Raw genomic sequence first — 23,748 nt, forward strand, 5'->3', positions numbered from 1 at the left:
CCTCTAATATAAAAATATTTCCCTTCCGTAGACTAAATATTTTCTCACGAACTTTTATATCTAACATATCTTATCAATATGCTTTTGATCCTTCTCCACACCTTCGGCTACCGAAATGTTACCTTACAGGTAACCAGTTCACTGTTAAACAAGATCATGAATTTTTATTAACTGATTATTTTATCATTAACTGTGGATACAATCTCGGCATATTATAGGCAATGTTACAAAATCAACTACTGTAGCTTCTACCTTGCGTAGAAGAGCATATCCACCCAAAATTGACTATACCAGACAGAGGATAGAGGAATATATATATTTAAGATTTGCATCTAGACCGCCGACTAACTTGAAGCAAATGTATTGACTTGTGGGACGCAAATCAAATTAGCTAAAAAGATATTTCTATATATTATTTGGCAGATCGTAATGAATACTCTAAAACAAGAACAATCACAGTGACCAGAATTATTTTTATTCCAAGATATTTCAGTTCTAATATATTCCTTAAAGTTTTGCTGTATTTGTAAAAATATTATTTACCTATTTATAACCACAAATTCAAAAACCATAAAAAGTATAGTTTATACATGTATTATACCATTATTATTAAATATATCTACCTTCAACAGGATAATAGATCATATAAATCGCGTTTATTACCAATTATTTATTATTGCGATTCCTTGAAAATATTTATGATTTAACATCTTAGACATACAAAATAACAAATTGTTATTAGCTTAGTTTAAGTCTAAGTTGTATCGCTATATGTGATTTTTCGGCATTATCTAATTATCTCTATTTTTTAGTTAGTTTTTTGTTTTTATTTTTGTAATCACTACATAGTATAAAACAAAGTCGCCTTTTCTGTCCCTATATCCCTATGTGCGCTTAAATCTTTAAAACTACGCAACGGATTTTGATGCGGTTTTTTTCAGTAGATAGAGTGATTCAAGAGGAAGGTTTATATGTATAATACATGCATAATATACTAAGGTAACATTGCTAATTTTAGAGGTTTCTAACGTGATGTCGTAAATTAACCTATTTTTTTAGGCTTATTTAGCAATTAGCAAAAACGCTGCCTAACCCTACGAGTTAGATCAAATTAATGTACTACAGTATTGTACACCATAAAAAGGTCTACAAAAAAGTCCGCGATGGTATATGTTTATCTTTTAGGGATAACCCACATTAACCATTTTTATTGTTTACTTTTTACGTGAGAAAATGGCTTATTTACGAAGCTATTTTAAGCAATACGGCATTAATCCTTATCGAATTAAGTACCTTAAATACAGTGTGCAATTAATATAGATCAATATGGTTCCTTACAGCATGTAAATTAAACAAATATTTTCGGAGATATTACAAATTTAAAATTTGCGTTTAAAAATGTGTAATGTAATAAAAATTGTATGAATTTAGATATTCCAAAGATAGCAGGAAATCTTCATAGTAAGTATAGGGGAAGAGGAATTGTTTTACTCCAAATTTAATGCGTGCAGGCCAAGGGCAGTAATGAATGAACCAAAAATACTGGATCGATTTTAATCATGTTTTCATTGAGTGACATAGGCATATATATTTTATGCCCGTGCAAAGTCGGAGCGGGCCGCTATGTTTTTATATACAACGTTCATATTTTTTCTGTAGTGTATTTAATTTAGTATCAGCATTGCACCCGTGCGAAGCCGGGGCGGGTCGCTAGTATTATATAGGTTCATATCATTTATATCAAGAATATGAAAGAGTTTCGACAGGATTTTTGGGTGACATATGACGGAAATCGAATTAAGCTACCAATGGGGAGGATCTCCCTTCAGAAGTGCGTAGCCTTATAGTGTCTCAGCATTAGCTGATTTTGGATGACCTGGCAAAATTTGGAATTGGAAATGATAATGGAGACGAACTTCAGGTTCAACTGATCAAATCATCAGGCTTATATTCAATAAATGTGAATAGGGCTTTCTATAGGGTGGTACAGTATTTTATGGTGGATTATATGGCTCGGTGAATCGAGGTAAAACGAAATGAAACAGTTATGGTTACATGATGTGACCATTATTTATTGAAGGTATATAAAATGTTATGAAATAGAAATAAATAAACGGGATGGCAGCGGTAGAGATGTTACCTGTAGACGAGGCTTGAGCAGTCGATGGTGGGAGGTCTGAACTGAACGATGACTGAGCTTCAATATTCTCCCAGACAAACGTCTCGGGGTTGCCAGATATTCGTTATCGTGTGGCTTAGCTAAACCGTTATTCCACGATGTGAAATTCGACATGCCTCAAGATTGCTACAGTATTATATAACAGAGACTATTTGGTGTCTTTGGTCTTGAGATCAAACATTTTCTTGGTTTCCCTGTGGCTGGAGGCCCAGACATGAGAAATATTTATGTTTAATATGGTCACTTTGCATACAGTATCGAGAATAATACATTAACTGATGATCGTAGATTTTTAATTTGTAAGCACATAGAGGAAGAGTTAATCTAATCTAAGAGTATGCTAGTAGTGAAAAAGGTAATAATGAAGGAATTGGTGATCACTTTTTAATGTGAGTTGATGTTGTCTGTTTTCTTTTTTATGAGAGGGACTTTCATGTCATTCCGCAAGGTGAACTCCAGCTCTTCTTTAGTTTAGGGATTTAACTGCAGCCAGGCATTGGGAGCAGTGATAGAACTGGTATGACAGACCCCTAATGCTGTTCTAAGAGCATCATCTAGGCATCTAGTTTGAGACTGATATATAGGTGCAGGATAATATTTTGAGGAGCTCCATGATATCTCTGGGAGACGTATTTTAATATATTTAGTTATAGTTATATTCAATATCATGTTTTATTGTGTCTTCACTCATTTAATCATTTTTTCCAAGTGTGTCTTTTAATGTGTTAACTATGTGTTGTTTCCACGATACGTATTGATGAAATGTGATTCCCAGGAATATAGTATGATTGAAGTAAAAGATGGGATGGTTATTGTAAATGCGTAGATTATGGGATATTTGCGTCTTCTTTATGTATCTATTTAACATATCGCTGAAACAATATTATACAATAATACACTATTATAGATGAGAAGGATCAGCTATAATGAAATGTCAACGTCATTTACTTTGATATAGAACTGATAGCAATCGCTAAACAATGCTGCTCATAAAATCATATTATATATAAATGCATGCATGTTTTCTGATCATTATCTCACTTTAAAAAGATATTTGCTGAGAACAATTGGTACAATACATATATTTTAATCACATACATCACTCTAAAATGACCTTTATTGAGAAACATTAAAGATACTAAATCACTAAGATACGTAAAATACTGGAAATGACCTAAAGAAGACTGAAGCCACTAATAGAGGATAACAACAAAATCTTATAAAGACATTAATTTGAGCTTTAGAAAACAACACTCAGCTTTATAACAAAGATATGATAACAGTATAGTATCCGTTATCTAGATGTGACGCAGGCTTTTAACAATACAGTAGGACATAAAGAAGACGTTACCCAGTTTACAGAATTGTTTAATCTTGTATGATAGAACTTTCAGGCATAAGGATACTTATACGGCTAGAAAATATTAAAATCACAGGATAGTGTATCTTTACCTGATGTACAACGGTAATATTTATGAATTTCAACATAGATTTTTTTTACATTACAGAACTGACACAAGGTAGAGATCACAACTGCCATGAAATTGCAAATATGACTAAACAAAATTAATAATTGGACAAAGTAATGGAGAGTCAGTTTGAATGAAACAACTTTGACAGACAGATATTCCTCTACATCAGTCTCGCACATAATATAATTTAACGCATCTCTTTTAGAATAAATAATATACATGTTTAATATGTTAGCAGAGAAAGATAGCACTAGAAAGTTGATATAAAGAAGAAGAAAAACTATCTGGTTATTAAATTTACTAAAATGTATTGTCTATTTGGATGAAACAATTATATAAACTGTCTGGATAACATCTCAATTTATTTAAAATTAAGCCGTTGAGGTCACGCCTTATCAAAATCCTGCGCTTCAACTAGAAAACGGGAAAGGAAAGATATGGTATTATGCAAAGAAGTGCAATCTGGACATAATTCAGCAATTATTGAACAAATATTGAGGAGTACTGCTCGGCGGTAATTCAAAAATAGTGATTTCCATAGGGATATGGAGGTGGGCACCATTAAACAAGCTATTAAAAAAGTTACTCAGATTTACGAAAAAGAGATTTTAATGGAAAAATATTTAATTCTGTTGTAGTAATTGCTTAATGTATCTGGCGATCACGGGGTCCCGGACTACACTGAATAGTTATTCTCTCTGTCTGTTACTAAAAAACTAACAACTTCTATTAACAAAGAATAATTAAAAAATCAAAAGGAAAAAATCATTATATAAAACCTATAAATGAGGCATAACAAATAGGTTATACTGCGACAGCCTATATAAAACAATAATTTACAGTTACGAACACAATCAGCTTAGTCATTTATTACTTAGTCGCAACCCAACTCCTTTTCAATTTGCTGAAAACGTTGAAGTGATATTTAGACAAGCGTTCCTCTTTTATTCCAAAACATTCATTTGCTTTCTATTTGTTCGCGTTATTGCCGGTTAAAAGTGAACTGTAACGAGCGGTTATTCAGGGCTTTGAGATTAAAAGGTTCACAATCGCTTCCGAATCGATCGCAAACCGTTGATTTCGTAATGTTCATGGGAACAAGTGAAAACCACAACCCGTATTTTATGCTTTATTTAATATTCCGTTGTCGTTTAAGTCAAATGTTAACAAAACTGGAAAAAAAATTTTACCCAATTATTTATACTAATACTAAAATAATACATTTTTGAAAATTATATTTGTAAATATAAAATCAGCGATAGTTTACTTTTTAACCAAGTTATCTACTGTAATTTTCTTTCCTTTTTTAAATATATTTATAGTTCTAAATATCACACAAGTTCCAAATTAATACTTTATCATACTAGACATTTTTCATTATGACTCTTAATACAAATAAATGTTTAACTTATAGTTATAATTGTTATTGGTAGTCAAACATTACATATAGTCAGCTATAGTTTAGTTAAATGTAATACCTGCATATTAGTTTGGTTTTATGAACAAACATTCAACAATTAACCGGTTGCACGAAAAGGAAAAAGCTCAACTACTTTCCTGGACATATCACTTCGATAAAGTCTGAAAGGCACTCACAGGTATAAACTTCATAAAATGTTATCGAAGTAATAAATCTTTAGCATCAAGTAAGAAAAAGTATAGAAGAATAAGAATAGAATAGAAAGAATAGAAGAAACAAAAGCGGGTGTAACTCAATGCAGTGTTTTAGGTCCCGTTCTTTACCTACTCTATACATATAACCTACTACAAATAGAAAATAAAAACCTATATTCATTATAGTGCGATACTTCCTAATGGAGACAATAACGAAGGAGCAACCCGAAAACTGCAACACATGATAACATAAATAAGTGGACCTAGTCATAGAGAATAAAAGTCAACGAAAATAAATCACTGCATATTGAATTCACCTAAAACCAAACTATTCATATATCAAAAATTATGAATGAAGCTGTTATCCCTTATTTTAACTGCGCCAAGTACCTTGATTACTCTTGATTCAGAACTTCTTCGGAAGGAGTATATCAAATAGAAAAGAAAAGAACTTGAATTATTATGAACTTGAATTATTACCTGTGAACTTTTCATCCAGGAATTTGAGAAGTTTTTGCAGAAAAATAGCAAAAGGTAAGCAACCAAAACAGCACTTTTATATAATTAATAATATATAATTAATTAGTGCTCAAAATGTAAAAGAATAAAATCACTTTGAAAAACATGAAAGAAAATGTGAAATTACTTTTTCTTAAATACATTACATTCTGTTAGTTTAAAAAAGTGTGTGGTATATATATGAAAACTCGAACTTACAATTTCTGAAAGGTCTGCTACAACAGTCATTTGGTTCAAAAAAATAATTTTCTACAAAATCACTAATTATTGTGTGAAAATAGCCTGTTTTCTTCTTAAACTTGCTCTTATTTCATAAGGTTTAGCATTTAATATCAAGAATTCAGTAATATACTGATTATTTATTAATTTACCAGTGCGATTTGTCTACTCGATCTCTTTTGCGCTTAAAAAAATATAAACTAAAAAAACTAACTTCAGTTATCGATTCCAGATCATTCCTTAGCCCCTTATTTTAGTTGTAACCTCAAGTTCCTAACTATATTTAGTGATAAAATGGTATCACTACATAGTATAAAACAAAGTCGCCTTTTCTGTCCCTATATCCCTATGTGCGCTTAAATCTTTAAAACTACGCAACGGATTTTGATGCGGTTTTTTTCAATAGATAGAGTGATTCAAGAGGAAGGTTTATATGTATAATACATGCATAATATACTAAGGTAACATTGCTAATTTTAGAGGTTTCTAACGTGATGTCGTAAATTAACCTATTTTTTAGGCTTATTTAGCAATTAGCAAAAACGCTGCCTAACCCTACGAGTTAGATCAAATTAATGTACTACAGTATTGTACACCATAAAAAGGTCTACAAGAAAGTCCCCGATGGTATATGTTTATCTTTTAGGGATAACCCACATTAACCATTTTTATTGTTTACTTTTTACGTGAGAAAATGGCTTATTTACGAAGCTATTTTAAGCAATACGGCATTAATCCTTATCGAATTAAGTACCTTAAATACAGTGTGCAATTAATATAGATCAATATGGTTCCTTACAGCATGTAAATTAAACAAATATTTTCGGAGATATTACAAATTTAAAATTTGCGTTTAAAAATGTGTAATGTAATAAAAATTGTATGAATTTAGATATTCCAAAGATAGCAGGAAATCTTCATAGTAAGTATAGGGGAAGAGGAATTGTTTTACTCCAAATTTAATGCGTGCAGGCCAAGGGCAGTAATGAATGAACCAAAAATACTGGATCGATTTTAATCATGTTTTCATTGAGTGATATAGGCATATATATTTTATGCCCGTGCAAAGTCGGAGCGGGCCGCTATGTTTTTATATACAACGTTCATATTTTTTCTGTAGTGTATTTAATTTAGTATCAGCATTGCACCCGTGCGAAGCCGGGGCGGGTCGTTAGTACATAATATTTTAAATAATATGTATATAGTATTCAAATATGTTTTGTTCCAATGTACATAAAGTTTTTTAATGTGCCTAGAAAATAGACATTGATAACATCTAACTCGATAACTCGACGATCATTTAAAATCATCTCCTTCTATTTTGTCGTCAATTTCTGGTGCTGATATAATTCCCTCAGTTACATCGCCTTTAAGTAGGTTTTATGACCATTTTTAGATGCACGAAACCCATTTACAAATCATTATTTTTGAAAGATCAAATTCATTTGAATTATTTTTATTGCAAAAAATGTTCCAACATATCAATATTAAACGGCACGTAATGTCCATCTTATGAAAGTTGGCATCTTAAAATGGCCTCAATTTTTCATTCCTACTCTTTGCGAATAGCTTGTTCTAAGAGAACTTATTCAATAACCTGTTAAAAAAGATTGAAATGGGTTTGAAATTGATGTATGATTTAATTTAAATGACGCTGTTATTTTTCCGAAGTTTTTATGAAATTATCAGGTTATCAAATCGTTTTATTTGTGTCTGGACGTTCATATTTTATAATGAATTACGTTTTAATAACAAACACATTAATCAATATAATTAAATATCATTTGAGTTAGTTATTTTTTAGTATAGAATAAAATTTCGCAAATTGAACGTTATATCACTTTTGCGACCGAATTAGTTATATATCTCATATTTAGATTTTATAATTTCAGAACGGTAAAATTTTAAAAGAACTATCAGAAAAGGGTATAAAACTATTAACATTTATATTTAATGCTATGCTACGAATTAATTACTTCCCTAGTATCTGGAAAGTAGCTAAAATATTAATGATTCTTAAACCAGGAAAAATACCAGAAGATGTGACCTCCTACCGACCTGTAAGTTTATTACCGATAATCTCGAAAGTTTTCGAGAAATTATACATAAAAAAAATTAAACTATATGATAGAAAAAAGAAAAATTATTCCAGAACATCAGTTTGGCTTTCGCAATAAGCATGGGACTATAGAACAAGTGCATAGACTTGTAAACAAAATAAACGCTGACCTAAATGCCAAAAGATATTGTTCGGCTGCTTTTCTGGACATATCTCAGGCTTTTGACAAAGTATGGCATACGGGCTTGCAGGTTAAACTAAAGAAACTTCTCCCTCATCCGGACTATCAGCTACTAAAATCGTATCTCACTGACAGACATTTTATTGTAAATCAAGGCGATGAACATACCGAATTAAATCCCATATATTCAGGAGTTCCGCAAGGTAGTGTACTGAGTCCAGTACTGTATCTTCTGTATACGGCTCATCTGCCCACCACAAAAATAACTACTGTGGCAACATATGCAGACGATAAACATATAGCATAGCATAGCATCAATAAACCTACAAACCCACCTGGAGCAAATACAATTATGGTTGCAGACATGGAGCATTAAAGCCAATGAAACAAAATCCACGCATATAACGTTTACCCTGCGTAGAAGAACATGTCCACCAGTGAATATCAATCATCGTCAACTCCCCCAAGCAGAGCATGTTAAATATCTTGGTATGCATTTCTTGATTTTCTTGATCGACGCCTAACCTGGAAGAAGCACATACTTTCTAAACGGAAACAAAAAAAAATTGTGACTAAAATTATATCAAATGTATTGGCTCATCGGGCTCAAATCCAAGTTATCATTAGATAACAAGGTATTGCTGTAGTATAGCAATTGTAGATAACAAGGTATAGTAGTATATACTCAAGCCCATTTGGACATATGGAATCCAACTATGGGGTACCGCTAGCAAATCTAATATATCCATCATTCAACGGTTCCAAAATAAGGTGTTGCGTGCCATTGTTGATGCTCCGTACTATATTTCAAATAAAGTGATACAACGCGATATTCCTCTAGAACCTATAACGAGTGTAATTCATCGTGTTTGTGTGAAGTACTTCGAAAGAGTGTCAGCTAAATATGCGACGTGATAGTGAAGTGCGTAGACTAAAACGTTTAACACCACCTGATTTGATTACTGGACATATGTAGACTTTAGAATAAGCTTTGGAATAAGACTAATTAATTAAGGTAATATTTTATACAGAAGATTGCTTAATGAAGTGATTTTCTACATGCCATGTATATATAATATAGACATAAGAAATACTTATTGCCAATAGGGCAGATTGTGGACTCACGAAGAGTAATAAAAAAAATATTTTCAGAACAACAAAGTGAAAATAAATTCATTAAAAAGAAATCTTGGTAATTCTTGAAGAAAATAATGTAAAAAGAATAAAATTGGTCACTTTTATATTTCCTCACAACAACGCTTTGTTATTTAAACACAATACATTTTTTGAAGCATGATGCCATGCCATAAGCGTTTTTATAGGCTTTCCGAAAAAGTACTATAGAAGACATTCATTGGAGGATGACTCGAATAAGTGTTCATAAGATGAGGGAAATTCTATGTAAAAGCAAAGTAATATTGAGTAACTTCGTTAAATTTACAGACAAGGCCCAATACTAAGAGTAATAATTTAATTATCTCACCATATTCAAATAATAATCAAATACATATATTTGTTATACAGCATCACTGATTTAGTTATATATCTCATATTTAGATTTCATATTTTCAGAACAACAAAGTGAAAATAAATTCATCAAAAAGAAATCTTGGTAATTCTTGAAGAAAATAACGTAAAAAGAATAAAATTGGTCACTTTTATATTTCCTCAAAACAACGCTTTGTTATTTAAACACAATACATTTTTTGAAGCATGATGCCATGCCATAAGCGTTTTTATAGGCTTTCCAAAAAAGTACTATAGAAGACATTCATTGGAGGATGACTCGAATAAGTGTTCATAAGATGAGGGAAATTCTATGTAAAAGCAAAGTAATATTGAGTAACTTCGTTAAATTTACAGACAAGGCCCAATACTAAGAGTAATAATTTAATTATCTCACCATATTCAAATAATAATCAAATACATATATTTGTTATACAGCATCACTGATTTAGTTATATATCTCATATTTAGATTTCATATTTTCAGAACAACAAAGTGAAAATAAATTCATCAAAAAGAAATCTTGGTAATTCTTGAAGAAAATAACGTAAAAAGAATAAAATTGGTCACTTTTATATTTCCTCACAACAACGCTTTGCTATTTAAACACAATACATTTTTTGAAGCATGATGTCATGCCATAAGCGTTTTTATAGGCTTTCCAATTGGAGGATGACTCGAATAAGTGTTCATAAGATGAGGGAAATTCTATGTAAAAGCAAAGTAATATTGAGTAACTTCGTTAAATACACGGACAAGTCCCAATACTAAGAGTAATAATTTAATTATCTCACTATATTCAAATAATAATCAAATACATGTATATTTGTTATACAGCATCACTATTTGGCCGTGATTATTCGAAAATAAAAAACTAGTATGTTTAGTATAGCTGCAAGATGTGATCGGTGAATTGTTTAGAATATGCATGATTACGAATTTAGAAAAATTTCACGTCACTTATACCTATTTACAGTGTCTGGAATACATTTTATTTCGCCAAAAAATAGATTTGAAAGAAAAATTGATTCTTGAAATAGGGTAATTTTAAATGGGCGCTAAAACGCTCGAAATCAGCGTGACGTAATTGTTTTGACCGCACTGGATGGTTTGTATGGGTACAGATCTTATTCATACATTCTTTTAATAATTTTGTGATATAATTAGATATTCTATGTGTATCGATGGTGTGAGTTGGTGGTTCCCTAATGTAATTATATGTCGGTCAAAATTCGAAACAATTTGTGTTTTTTCGTTATGAGGGAGAAAGAAATTATGAGAAATGTGATATCTAAGGTGTCTTATAAAGGTAATATCGAGACAAATAACATTTGTTTATTGTGTATGAGTCCCTAATAATTTTGTTTTTATTTTCAGTTTCAGGAAAATTATATTTAATATCATGTGATGGATTTAGTTCCACAAGTGTGCATGAAGTCAGCTTATATTCCTAAAAGATTCGAATGCAAACTGAACGACCTTATGTTCTCAAAATACACAAAACAATATTAATTAAATACAAGTGAATATTATCACGGTTAGATTACAAAAAGAACACATAAAATAACCATCTGCCTTCTTGTACATCAAATAGTTCATTGAGCTAATCTCCACCAATTTAAGGGTTAAGTTTTAAGGTAAGGTTTTATATTTTATTGAACAATATAATTTTATCAAGTTTTTATAACCTGGTATTTGTGTTTAATGGCAAGCAGGGGGAAGTATCAAACATTTCGAACAATACTTATGTACAGAAATATATGAGACCAAATTTTGTCACTAACGTTAAACAAAGTAAAAGAAACCAAGCAAGTGGCTGGTTTAAGAATATTAAGATAATAATTTTAAGATAATTTATATGTTAAAACATGTCTAGCATATATTTGGTAAAATATTTGAATTATTATTGTTGCTTGTGCCTATAAGTTGGTAGGATATTTTTTGTCGCGTAGGATATTATTAAAATAAACTTTAAAATTACTATTAGTTAATTTAATGTAAAATTAACCTTTAAGTAAACTACTGTCAAATACATTTACATCTCTATCTTAATTATTATGACCATAAAATTTATCAGTTGGTTTGCATAGAATTTTAATTTGCTTTAAAAAATGGAACATTTGATTCCAATAACACTATTTTCACAATTTTTAACTGGCGATGGTGCCATTATTGGGTACTCTTTAGAGTTATTACTTTCACTTATTCATTTTCTAGTCAAGTTTTATATTGATTATATTTTTACTTGATTTTCTTCAATATTCTATCAAATTTAATTCTAGTGAGTCTGGAATACCCACTCAGTATAAATCCATAGGAGTTCTACCAATCTTAAGAAAATTGTTATTTCAATTATAGTCACCAGCGATGAATCGAATCTTGTCCAACTTAAGTTATTTGCCTTGATAAATTCAAGTTCAATTTTTTCGCGAACCTCTTCCTCCCATTGATAGAACTAGCCCATGTTTAATTGTGGTATATAATATATATAATAAATCGACTAAAGTTACCATTAACTAATCCAACGTACTAAAATGTCGATAGTTGTCACCTTAAAATCAAACATTTTCTTCATATTTTATATCTAGGTTCCATAATCAAATTTAATCGCGTACTAGGACAGGTACTCAGTATTATATAATATAATTTTCAATATATATTAAAACTTATTTAATAAAAAATGTATTACGTGTAAATTACAACATATATTTGTAGGCGGCCCTGCGATTTTCCTATCCACGTGGTGCATGAGTAAACATCCACATGTTCTATGCTTTAAAAAACCTAGGAATCTCCCCTGTAATCAAAGCAGGTGGTTTCTATGAAGGGTAGCTAATAGCCGTTCGGGTTTTCATTATGCCTTCAATAATTCAGATGCGTTCGTGGCGAAACGAGGGCTCGTTGTAAAAGCCACCTTCTCAATGGCTTTTTACGGAACGTATTATGTGCTAGTAGCAGATTAATAATCAAAAATAAACCATATTTTTACTTTTAAAACTCTTAATTTGTAATATAGTTCAGTTTTATTATAATAAAGCTATTAATGACCAGGTGTACCGGAAAGTCATTACCGGTTTTTTAAACATAATTTTCAAGAAAATGGTAAAATTGACTTACTCAAACTATTGTCCATTTAATTCTATATATTTTTCCAATTTTTTTGTGGCAATATATGCATCCCATCCCAAAAAAAAAACTTTGTCCGCTGAGCAAAAAAATTTATCGAGTAATTTTCTAACTTCTTTAAATTTGGCCTACAAAGTGCTACTATGAAAGCGCGTGTCTCTCTGATGCGAAAAGCTGATTATAGGACAATGAAAGATATACATCGGGTGCAATAATATGCCCCATCCAAGTGCTTTCAACGCCCCCTTGAGAAATTTTGCTTTATAAGACGGCACGTTATCGTGCTGTAAAGTCACTTCTCCGTGTCTTCGGACACATTCTAGGCGTTTTTCGATCAATGTATTGTTTAAATTGATCATTTGTTGTCGGTAGCAATCCTTATTAACTATTTCACCGGGTTTCAACAGTCCGTAATATATCACAGCAATTTGGTCCCACCAAACACAGAACCTTGTCCTACGACCAAAACGATTTTGGCCTTGGAGTCGATCGGCCGGCTTCGCCAACTGATAACCGTAGTTTTTTGCGCTTAAGGTTTTCAGAAAAAAATCCATTTTTCATCACCCGTCACTATTCGATGCGGAAATAACTTCTGATCATACCTTCAAGCAGTATTTCACATACGATTTTTCGATTTTCCATTTACCTGCCATTTAATTGATTTGACACCAATCTTCCCATCTTTTGGATTTTCCTCATAGCCCGTAATCGGTCGCTAATCGTTTCTTGGATTACAATTAACGCTTCTGCCAAAAGTTTTTGAGTTTGGGTTGGGTCCTCACCCAATAACTCTTTACGCAATTTCGTATCTCAAAACTTTTACAGTCTACCAGAACGTTTTTTGTCTAACACATTGAAATCATTTTTGAATTTTCGAAACCACGTCTCGCATATTTTTAAGATTAAAGCACGTTCACCGTAAGTTTCTATCAGCAAACGATGACAATCAGCGACTTTTTTCTTTTGATTAAATATTAAAATTATTGCTTGCAGCAAATGCACGTTTTCAATTCGAACGAATGCACCAATTTGTTCGAAACTTGACAATTTCAAAGAGGTATAAAACTATGATGGTGTTACTTTCGCAAAATATAATATGCATAGCTTAGAAGCTTAATGTCCGTAATGACTTTTCGGCACACCTGGTACTATTTTACTTAAGTAAATATTAATTCAAATTCACTATTATTTTTTGTATAAATTATTGATTAACCTAAATCTGAACTCAAAGTAATTTTTAAACCTTGCTTATCAACATGCACTCCTTCAGCAGTGACACATTCGTTGATAATAGTTCTCTAAATTTTCCGTGTTTTTTTAGAATAAATTGTTTTGATTGTGTTAGTCATCTATATATTAATCACTTTAGCGAAAAGGCCTCCCGTTTAAAAAAAAGCGGAGACACCTGGAGGCGTGAATTTCGTTCGGTTAAAGCTTGTGTCGAGGAAGAATTAATAGACCTAACATTTTTGAGTAATATGGGTAACAAATAAATTTATCCAAATCTAGAAACCAGTAATAGTCGTCGGGTTAGTGACACAAAATATTATCCACCTGTACCTTGAAATAAATACATTAACAAACAGATACAAATTACAGCTACTGTTTTTAAGATCGAAGTGGAAAGTAAAGAACGATGCAATTAAATTTAAAAATTAAGGTACCTAAATATATATATATATATATATATATATATATATATATATATATATATATATATATATATATATATATATATATATATATATATATATATAATTTAAGTCAAGTCAGAAGTTTCAGTAGCATAACATATAATCTTTAAAAATTTTCCTTACTCTATTATGTAATAAACATGATCTAAATAATAAATCATGGTCGAAATTCGACCACCGAACGATCACTAATTTTTATTAATGGGTAATTAATAGTAAGGAATTCATATTTCATCCATTGCTATATAGTAATTTAAGATATTTAACCGAGGTCTTATCCGAACATCATCGGTGTTTATACAACCACGTTTGAATGCGGCCTACAAATCAAATCAGGTACATTTAATTGATGTCTTCATAATACTTATTAAGCCACTATATAGACCAAGACTATCCCTTTATATATATCTAAGTATATTTAACTGCTTAACAAACTTATGAGGCCGCATACTCTTGATTCTTCTAATTAAATTGGTGTTTTCTAGATGTCTAGGAACTAGATAACATCGCTATTCATAGTTAGTTAGGTAACCTTTGTTCGTGAATATTAATAAATTTCGAGATGGTTTGATCAGCAGTATCCATGTGAAGACCTCTATTTCGACAACGCCTGGATGCTTCAACAATGTTTTAGTTTAGAGAAATTGGATCACTCGAATATTGACCATATTGATATAACCCCAAAATTAAATATCATAAGTCTAAATGGGTTTCAGGATTTGCATATATAGGAGCATTTGTCATAAGTTGACAACTAGGAATGTCTTTTAATTAATCAAAACAATTTCTTCGTTTGATATTAAGCTCCTTTTGTTTCTTCTTGACATGAACTTTCCAGCTGAGTCTAGTTCCCAGATATTTTGAAGTCATTAAAAGCGATAACTAGTTTTATCGTTTGCCTTAATAGGTATTCTAACAAGGTTGTGCTTCTTTATATATAATTTTATTACTGCTTGTACTGATTTTATTTATTGGTAAAATGTTTATTGGTTACGTGCACATAGTTACTTATGTTAAACTTAAAGCGCCTTAACATTGTTAAGTTTTTAATTCAATCTTGCGATTGTTTCATATTTATAACATAATATATTAGAAATCAGCTATTGTCACCACCTTATAGTAGCCCAGCTCTGACTTATTTTATTTCAAAATAAGCATCTTACTTAAATCTAAAATATATTTGTGATAAATAGGATTGTTAACAGTTGTGAATATTCTTGTGGTGACAGATTCACTTTGTAAAGCCTTGGTGCCACACCTTGTCGAAAACCTGAGCAATATCGAGGAAACAGTAAACTTTTGGTTTTTATAGTGATTTTCAATTTCAATAACATTTTTGATGGATTTGATCTATGGTCGAATGGTGTTCTCTAAATGCAAACTGCTGGCAGTGTATCAGATTATTTTCTTCTGTTACATGTTTTAATATTCTAAGAATTTTTTTTTCATATAAAAATAAGGTTCGATTTTCAGTTTTATTCAGTAAAAATTGAGTTCTATTCTAGAAATTCAGTATTCAAAATAATTTATCTAAACTCCAATATAATTTTTCTGTTTAGTCAATCTGTTTAGTCAATGAAAATTGTTTTCGAACAAACAGCAGCCACAACAAGCTCAATCTGATAGTTTTACGAGCTGTTCTCCTGATTAAAACATATATTTTTAATTAAAACTAACTGTTTTATTATATATCCTTAAAATTTAAATTATTCTCAAATAAAATTAATGTTAATAAAATTGTCAAACTAAAATTAAAATAAAACTTTGTTATATTTTCATGGCCTAGTTGATAGGTGAGAAATGTTCAAGTTTTTTGCTTAAAATCACACTACAAAATTACAATTTATACATTTTGTTTACATACATATTATAACGAGTTTCGATACGCTGAATAATTTTTTTCTTTCCACAGAAATGTTCCACAGAACAAATTTGCATAAATTTTTATTTATATACATGGATACACATTTTGTATTTTTATCAAGTACATATGCATCAGTGTATTAAAATTTTCAAAATATTTGCCATAATAATTATATTTTTGACATGACCTCGAAATTGTTGGATACTTAATCTCAATTATACCAATTAATAATTTATATTCAAAAATTACGAACTTTATTGTGAAGTGCAATACTCTAACATAATATTCCGGTAATTTCTGAAACACCCATTATTAATAGAGTTCCATCATTCCATGTTCTTGAAAAAATCGATGATATCAAGTGCATTAAAAGTAATTTTAACTAATACAAGAAAATTCTTGGTCTTCTTTTATTAAAATTATACGTATAAAATTTAAATTGAGAATGTTCTTCTAATGTTCGATTTCTGATCGCCATCTTTTTAATGGCCCAAGATAAATACAAAATGCTATGGGCGAGGCATTTGATTTCTGTAATAAGTATTGGGTATATGTCAGTTACGACGTTAAATAAATAAATAATAGCGTAAGTTTTCCGCATGATTAGCAGGCATTTTTGTCCATTACTTTCAACGTTTAATTCTTTATGGATAGCATCGTTAGAAAGCTTAATATTTTTCTAACGATTTTCTTTTATTTCCTGAGACACGGGATCGAACAGTTATCAGACACATACATGCACATACATATACCGAAAGGTAAAACACTTTACAATAATACGAAAATATTATTTATATACAGGATAAGTATAACAATTATTTTTAATTTATTTCAATTAATAATACAACTTTGCAAATTCAGAGGTCTTATAAACTCCAGCAGATGAAAACAATTTTTAACATTATTTAATGTTCTGAAGCCAGATCTTCAATTTGTGTGTCAATCTAGGTGGTATCACCTGAGGACATTGCACTAAACATAATTTGGAACATATTTTAGTGATTTGATTGTGTTTCGGAAAGTGCAAAAATCCTAACTTCGCAAAGTTGATTCAAAGTGTTTTTGTTACATTTGTAGATGCTATATACCCAGCAAACGTGGAAAAAGCAAACAACAAAACAAAAGCATGACATGCATGAAATGAACTCGAAGATGCATATTTACAATACTTTGGTTTGAGTGCAGAGCAAAGCTAAACAAGTGGTCACTTGATGAAAATGGACCTTGAAATGAAAAAGTACAAAAAAACACAATGTAACAAGTGCAAAAAATACCTTAAGAACTTCGTCTTTATCACCGGTGAGCAATCTATAAAAGGATTTTTGTCGGGCCTAATGTTCGAAAACTAATGGCTGAAGCAAATTTTACAAATTGTTTAACGCCTGATGAAGCAGCATAGGCATCGTTTCAAAATGGCGTTCACAACTTTCTCGGTAACCATAAATCACCGGATTACACGCTACGAACTCAGTGCAATCGACATCAATTTAATTATCGAAAATTCGTTGCAAAATTACCACAAGATTGGAGCTCAAATATCTCTCAAAATACAGTTTCTGCATTTACATCTTCGTTTTTTTCTCAGAAAACTTGGGAGACAAGATAGACAAGCAAACAAAGTTGCTATATCAAGATATAACGCAAATTTCAAACGATTTTGTGATGAAATTATGATGAGCAATTACCATAACAAGTGAAACAGATCCCAATCAGTAAAAAGACTCAGTTCAATTTCTTTTCCTTTCTGATTTATATTTCTTAATTCAATAAAGGACCGTTAATAGTCAAAAATAATAAAATAATTAATTTATTGAATATTTCGAAAACTAGAACCTATTTTAAAAACCCCTTTAAACAGAGATTTCTCAGATCCAAAATCGTTTATAACGGTATAATAACAGCCAATAAGATGTTTTAATTATTTATGAATGTATTAATCCAAAAAAAAATTGATAAAATGGTGTTGATCATACTGAATTCGTTGCTCCATGCCATATTGTTAACAAAAAGTATTTGAGTCTTATGCGTCACTAAAGATGTGTGTAAGCTACGTACTGTTCTCGTGATGTAACAACACTCTTCAAACTAAACTGTTCTAACTATTTCCAAAAGTATTTTATTGGCAATGTTTAGTACCATAGGGTATGGCAATCAACAAAATATTTCAGAAAAAAAAATTAGTAAAATGCTAATATGCATTTCTAACATTCACTTAAGCACTCATCGCTCTAAATACCACAAAATTTCTGATTCGTGTATACTGAATGTTTCCGTTTAGAAAGCAAAAAAGCAAGATTTTTTAAGCCTTTGAAAACATAATAACTCATATTAAAGTTAAAGAATCACGATGCTTTTATATAAATAATGTTATACGGCTATATAGCTATTACTAGGGATACCCGAATTTAAAACTATGAATTAGGAAAAACCAAAATTACCCTTTTCCCAATTTATATTATTTTAGTAACCATGTAGTGTTATACGTCGTTATACGTTGTAGTATATAATTTGTCTGTTATCTTCAACAAAACTAAGGTGATGTATTATTAAGATTTGATGAATATATTAATAAAAGAAAAGAAGGTAATACAAAAGACAAATTTGAGAAAAACCAGTCTGCTTGAATAGAGAAACAGTAAAATAGTGAAGATAATTAAAGAAAGAATTTAAATTAAGAAAAAAGAGAATATCTCGCTTTGGCTATTTTCTAAAATTCTTCAAGATACAATTTTTATGCCTTTTCTAGTGGAGGCCAGCAGAAATACACAATCTAGGAAAAAGTTATTTTTCTATAAATGGTATCTAACTAATTGCAAATAACTCAGGAATCGTTGACATGACCCGTTGACCCTCTAAATGTTATTAGGAATTACTAGTTTGAACTAACAATTGTTATGTAAAAGATTATTCACATTCTTGCCGTTCTATCACCGAAACATATCTGATCACCGAAGCATATCATAATCGTTCCTGAATATAGGATCATACACAACTATTCGAAGTTCACACAAATCATAGTGAGAGAATGCTAAATAAGCACAAACTTTTCCAGATCTAGAACCACATCTTCCAATCTCTATAAATCTATCTCATTTTCATTATTTATATGTAAAAGAATCTGAAAAATGAGTGATTTTTTTAACCAAACCGAACCGGCATTATGACTCTAAATAAATTCATTTTTATTTCCACACTACAAGAAAGTTAACACAATTTTACTCACTTATTAATTATAAGTTTATATTTTTTCTGAATATGAATATTTTTATATAATTTCTTCTCACTTGGTATCTGACGAAGTTTAATGTCCAGTTGAATCGATGGCATTAGGTAAATTGATATCGAAATATCCATCGATATTATAGAATTCAAGTAAAACATATTTTTCCAATTTAAGAATACCTTAAATCGCCTATTTATATTCATGCTTTTAATGCTAATATGTACAAATGTATCCTCTTTAACTATAATACGTCAACATAACGCGCATGTACTACTTATCATTACGTATAACAATAAAAGTATATAGCTTACTAATACGTGTCATTTTTTACAAACACTATAATCATTTAATAACCAATTTTTCTTACTTAGTTACGTCAATGTCTTGGATTATTTTAGAGGTTTAAATCTAACGTTCAATGTGGACTCTGAAACAGGTTTTCGAGGCACCAAATAACACTGTATGAAATATTAACGTCTATGTTTTTTAGTACCTAAAGCTTTTCAATTGGCGAAACTGGTTAATGACATAACAGTTATTAAAATGTTTACGCTCAAGTGTTAAAATAAATAAAGAGCATAGATGTGCTCAAGACTATCTTAACAGCGAGGTAAAATATCTAACCGCTTATATGCATCGCAAATGAATCCGTTAGAGAGCTAGGCGAAATTCCTATAATGAAGCTACCTAACAAATAAAGAGACAGAAGGAAGAAGAGGTACCTCGCAAATAAAAAATCGTATCCAAGTTTTCCGCTTCGGTAACACCAGAGGGCACGACAAGCTGGAAATTTAAAAAGGATTTTAATTAATAAAAAATACCACCACCATTATAATACTATTTAACATTTGAATACTAAATTCGTTCAAAAAGCTCTATCTAATCTGACAATTGTAACGTTTTAAGAAGCATAAATAGTTAGAAATGTTTAAATATTTAGACACTAAAGACATTCATCTTTTTGCATATCTTTCATTCAACATTAATGAAAAATGTTCTATCTGTACAAGATCTAATATGAAAATGCATGTAAAACTACGTGTTCAAATTCTAGTAACTTATCTCATTCACAAAAACCAACCTTTTTTTTTCCTGGCGATGGAATGCATGACGCATACCTGGTCGCGGAGACTTGCCCTGGAGTGACAAGTTGGACCGGGTTATGTGGGACTGCCTCTGGGCTTATACAATACACTAAACCTAAACCACCTCACAGTTTACCCCTGTGGATCGCTACTGCTACTGCATTAAATTTGGGGACATGGCACCCGCTGATCGGATAGCCGTTATTGGGCACGAGGGCCCGGCGATTCTATTGATTCGAGAACCTGAGTTAACACGCAACTGGATACTGTTGTATGGGGGCAAAAGTTATGACTGTAGCGACGGATGAGGCCGTTTCAGTCTGGAAACGGGACGAGCTTAGCGGTAACGCGGTGTTAAGCTCCCAGCATGTCGACCAGCTCGCGAACAAGCGCGTTTTCAGAAGAACTTGAGCTAAGTTGTTTGTGGAATGATTGAGATATAAAGTGCTTGATTTCTGGAGTGTCCGTTTCCCTATGAATTTGATTATTTCTGATAAACCATGGAGCGTTTAGTATTCTCCTGAGGAGCTTATTTTAGAAAACTTGAATCCGTTTGACCTGGTTGGGTGTAACAAACTTGAAGTAAACATTAGATCCGTAGAGGAGTATGGACCGAAATAACATCTTGTAAAATAAGCATTTGATGGAGATGGGAAGTCTGCTAGAAGGGCAGATCAAGGAGAAATCTCCGAAGCTATCACCGAACCTTTTTGGATTGCTTTCTGGATTTGGGAATGCCAACCAAACCGCCGGTCGAAGTAAAGACCTAGGTACGTGACGTTATCCAGCCATGGAATTATTGCGCTGTCGATCTTAAGTTGCGAGACGCGCAGTGCGTAACGCTTCTTATGGAAAATAAACAAAAACAACCCATATTTTATTATCATCACATATATACTTAGTTCTTAGTATTTTTGATGTTGTAGTACCTAAGGAATCGAACAGAACCGGTTTTAATAGAATCTGCAAAGAAACACAGGTTATAATTTTCAGTTTTCAAATATTTCAATTTACTTATTTTCACTCTACACTCTATCGGCTAATGAAACACTTACACTTTCCGGGATTACGATGGCTACATCCCACGTATAATATACACATTTCAAACAGAAAGATAATATAATAATTTATACCAAACAATGGCAAATAAAACTACATGTACTGAACTTATATGTTCCTATCAACTTGATCTACAAAATGCTCGCAAAAATCCATTAGTCCTGTACTTAAATGGAACTACACCAGACTAAAATAGTGCTTATTATTTAGCTATGACATTATATGTAAAAATGAAATAGAAAGAGCACTTCAAAAACAAATTCTTAAAACTGAAAATAAAATATAGCTAGTTATACTAACGATACGGAAGAAAAGCCAGAATGTCAATACACAATAAGATTTTAATGAATTTACAATCGGCTGCTATTTAATATAGAATATAAAACAAATAAAATTCCACTTTGAGCGAATGGTATTTAAGCTAAAAGTTCTTCGATGAATTACCCATTACATTACGTTAAACTATCAGCCAAAACAGTTACGTCAAAATCAAATATATCTACTATGTTATTCCAAATTTCGCCTTAAAGAATTAAAGAAGTCACTAAATCTTAGCAACATGGTAAAAATACACTTTCTGGCCAACGCGAAGGAAACCAGAAGATTGATGCGAAACAAACCGGGCGAAATTGTATAATGTACAAGTATTACTGTTAAATTAAGCGTAAATAGTTTAATTTAATTCCAATTGGAAAAATATGTACTTATGCATTTACCACAAAGTCGCTTTGTTTGAGTGTTGGTGCAAGTTCAATATCTGATATGAGATGTAATAAATTACAGCCATAGGGAATTCATTAAGACTTTCACTCTGTATGAACTAAAGTGAACATTATCATTACTGACAGTTTTACCGACATGTTTTCACATGAAACAACACAACATTGGAATGTATATATTACTCATTGTTTCCACTACAAACACCAATCCGCTTCTGCTGCAGTGGCCAAGAGAAAGGACGTTTCATATATTACGGGCTTTCATGGCTACGGCACTACCATCATTTCATCGATTTTTAATCTATCGTATTATTCCAAGTATCAAACGTTCGAATAGAAATATATTTTACAACCAAATAGATATTATTCTTATCCAGTTCAGGTAATTAACGCGCTATTATATTAATAGCCTGTTTATTATGTACATGATATGCATTAATTTTGAAAACCTCTATCTAAGTATCTAAATTCGTTCTGAACTTTATAAACCCAATATATAACTATTAAAATAAAGACATCACAGAATTAAAAGAAACTTCAAATCGATACATTATATAAAGACGTACGATGGAAAACGATATAATAATAAATAATTCAAGTTTCGCCCTGATGACGATGATTTACTTACCTTGCCAAGTAATATCGCCTCTAATACAGTAGGAGAACACTCAATTTAGAAATAAATTAAAGATTTAACGTCGTTTTTCAATAAAATACCCTTCTAGTCGAGAAATCGAATCTATTGGAATTCACAATTGGAAAACCGCAGACAAAAGTTTCCAGTCCCACTATAATTTCACCATCAAATTGAAAGGCATTATAGAAAAAACTTATATTTTAAACGAATAATTTATAGCATCAAGTTGCTTAAAGCTCATCAGTCATGAATTATTTCGTATTATCCATTAAATCAAGACATTTTTAAATTAATATATCGACTAAAAAGCTAGCTAATAAAGAATATTGTTTCAGCAAATATAAATTTCTTCGGAAAGATTTTCTGCTATTGTAAATACAACCGGCATCCATTTAAGATATGTATAAAATCTTAAGTACATAGAATCAATATTGCAGAAGAAGAATGTGGCATCTACGACTGAAGTAACGCCAAATCGGATAAGCTGCAGAAATTTTTGCAAAATTTTCTCTAATGCTCTTTTCAATTAGTTACGGCACTTTCGAATACTATTATAGAGAGAAAAAACTAATACCTACAAACCAGTGAGGTC

The sequence above is a fragment of the Rhynchophorus ferrugineus genome, unplaced genomic scaffold (genome assembly GCF_030347505.1).
Source record: "Rhynchophorus ferrugineus isolate W39M unplaced genomic scaffold, kcgeb_rfMv2 rfM9, whole genome shotgun sequence".
In the NCBI taxonomy this organism is placed as follows: Eukaryota; Metazoa; Arthropoda; class Insecta; order Coleoptera; family Curculionidae; genus Rhynchophorus; species Rhynchophorus ferrugineus.